Genomic DNA, 3,342 nt, shown 5'->3' on the forward strand with positions numbered 1-3,342 from the left:
AGAGTACTCTATATTTTAGGTTCTCCCATTTTATCATTTTGAGTACAAATATATCATGCCATTCTCTTCAGACTTGTAGAACTTCTGTTGAAAAATCAGCTGATAGCCTTTTGGGAGTTCCTTTGTATGTTATTTGTCTTTTTTTTCTTGTTTTAAATATTTTATCTTTGTCTTTAATTTTTGTCAGCTTGATTACTGTGTTTATGTTGGTGTGCTCCCCCTTGGGTTTTTCTTGAATTACTTGGTTAATGCGTGCCCTATTAGTGTTTTAATCTTAAATATACCACTGTTTTTCCTCTAATTCCTGTGTCTTTTGGGGGAAATACTTTGAGGCTATAAATTCCTTCTTACTCCTCTAATGTTCACCTACTGATTTTTGTATTGATTGCTGACTCTTGATGAGTAAGCAATGAGTCAATTATATATATATATATTTATATTATTATGAATAATATATTATATATATCAAAAATAATGTGAAATTAAAAAACACATTAGGATTGTATTAATGCAGGCATAGGGAAATAGACCAAGGAAACAGAATAGAAGATCCAGAAATAGACCTATGCCTATGTGGTCACCTAATATATGACTAGGTAGATACTGCATGTTCTTTCATTAAGTAATCCTGGATCAACTGGATATCGACCCAGGAGAAAACTGATATATCTATCTCAGACTATATTCAAATATCAATTCCATAGATATAGATCAAAATGGGAAAATAAAGCAACAAGGCATTAATTAATAAGGAAACATAGGAAGTTGTTTTCCTTGTACTGAGTTATGAAAGTGTTTATTTTAACAAGACCTTAGAAACATAAGGGGGTGAATAGATCAATCAGACTCCATGAATTAAGGCCTTCTGTTAACTGTCATCACAATAAGGCTTACAGTTGTAAAATATTGCAATGTAAGTTCAAAGTGAAAGTGCTGATCTCTCAGTTGTGTCTGACTTTGAAAACCCATGGACTGTAGCTCACCAGGTTCTTCTGTCCATGAGATTCTCCAGGCAAAAGTACTTAAGTGGGTTGCCATTCCCTTCTCCAGGGGATTTTCCTGACCCAAGGATCAAACTTGTGTCTCCTCCATTGCAGGTGGATTCTTTACCATCTGAGCCACCCTTAGATGGTAAGTTCAAAGTAAGGGCTCTTCAATTTTACGTTTGACTTCGACAAATCAGAGAGTGATAGACAATCTGATAAACCAAAGGACAAAACAATTTGAGTGCCCCCTTGACCAAAGAGGGTGAGCAAATAACCCAAATCATTTGAGGGATGCTCAGTTCAGTAGACATCAGATGGATGTTAAAACCACAAAGTGATATCACTATACATTCATTCGAATGGCTAAATGAGGGACCCTGGCCTGATCATGTATTGATTGGTGAAGCAACTAGAACTCTTGCATACAGCTGCTAGGAGTGTAAATTGTCACAGATACTTTGGGAAAATACTTGACAGTTTCTGCTAAAGCTGAAAATCTGTATCTTAGCTGCATACCTAACAGAACTGCTATAAAAACGTGAATGTACAAAAATGTTTGTAGTAGCTCAACTCATATTGGCTAAAATCTAGGAAAAAATTCCACTGTGTCATGACAGCAGAATGGACAAACTGTGGAATAAGCATACAGTTGAATATTCTGTAATAACAATAATATTCAGTCTACTTCTGTATTAGGCAATACGAATAAATCTCACAAACATCATCAGCAAAAGGTTTATGTCACACAGCCAGAGTCCCTTTACTGTGTTTTTCCATTTATATCGAGTACCAAAAGAAGCAAATCTGATTCATGAAAACAGCAGAATCATGGTGACCTGAAGAAATGGAGGGAAGCAGGTATCAGGAGACTTTCTAGGGTGCTAAAATCTATTCTTTATCTGGTTACATGGGCATATTTACCTTGTGAAAACTCAGAGACAAGCATTTATCATGTGTATACTTTATGACGTTTGTCTTGTATTTTGGTAAAATATAGTAAGTCCCCTACATATGAACAACTTCTGTTCCATGAGTGTGCTTGTAAATCCAGTTTGTTCATAGGTCCTACAAAGTTAGCCTAGGTCCCCAAGTAACACAATTGGCTATATAGTAATAGGTTTTTAATACTTTTCACATAAATAATATATTAGAAAATATGAAAATAAAGGAAACATTTTTAATCCTACAGTACAATACCTTGAACAGTACTGTAGTATCAGTTACATCACCACTGCTTTTATGTTTGCTTCTGGTCATCCTGAGCTTGGAATAATGATACTGAATTACTGTACTCTATACAGTGCTGTATAGCAAAGTACAGAAAAGCACAGCTACTTGTAGAGGATGCATGTATGTGACACCTGATCTAACTTATGTGATTAGACAGGTGAACACATGTTCACATCTTTGAAAGTTCTCAACCTGAAGGGTTGTATGCAGGGAACTTCCTGTAATACTTTAACATTATAAACAATTCCTCAAAATATTATCCTGACCCCTTCCAAAAAGAATAGTGACCCCTATGAGGGATTTACTTATGAATCTTACTTAAATTTACTTATCAGTCTACAGGGACTGGGAATTTTTTTACCTTTCCTAACTTTTTCTTAGTGTCTCCTTTCAAATATTCTCGTGGATTCTACATAGTGTTTTACTAAAGGATTATCATATTTTTCTTTTATGCCATTCACCCAAATCCCGTCTCTTCTCACAGTCAGAGTCAGGCACCAGGTCTAATTTACCTAACGCATTCCAATAGAGAAATTATTCTCAACTATTCTGTTTTCTGTTTTCCTTTCTCTTTTATTTCAAACCCAGTGTCATTGTACTACACCTTCTATCCTCAATGATACTTTGTGCTTTGTTTTGCCTTTACAAAAGACCCCCTTCTAAGTCAGCTATGCTGACCCTCCATATCTGCCTCCTTTGATCCTAGCGGACTTGGCTGCCATGTTGAAATATGAAGCTGTATGTTATACAGAGCACTAGTGTATGAAAAAATCCTCATTAAGGACAATGAATTATTTCAAATTATTTTTAATTATTTCGACACACTAAAGTTTGTGGAATTTATTTTTAAATTACTACAAGCCTTACTAGGGATACAGCATGGTGGAGCCCTAGCCAAAAGAACACTATTGTATTGATTTTCTAGGGTGTTTCAGTTCAGTTCAATTCAGTTCAGTTCAATCTCTCAGTTGTGTCCAACTCTTTGCGACCCCATGAATCGCAGCACACCAGGCCTCCCTGTCCAATACCAACTCCTGGAGTTCACTGAGACTCATGTCCATCGAGTCAGTGATGCCATCCAGCCATCTCATCCTCTGTCATCCCCTTTTCCTCCTGCCCCCAATCC

Source organism: Bison bison, unplaced genomic scaffold, assembly GCF_000754665.1.
Source record: "Bison bison bison isolate TAMUID 2011002044 unplaced genomic scaffold, Bison_UMD1.0 scf7180017864129, whole genome shotgun sequence".
In the NCBI taxonomy this organism is placed as follows: Eukaryota; Metazoa; Chordata; class Mammalia; order Artiodactyla; family Bovidae; genus Bison; species Bison bison.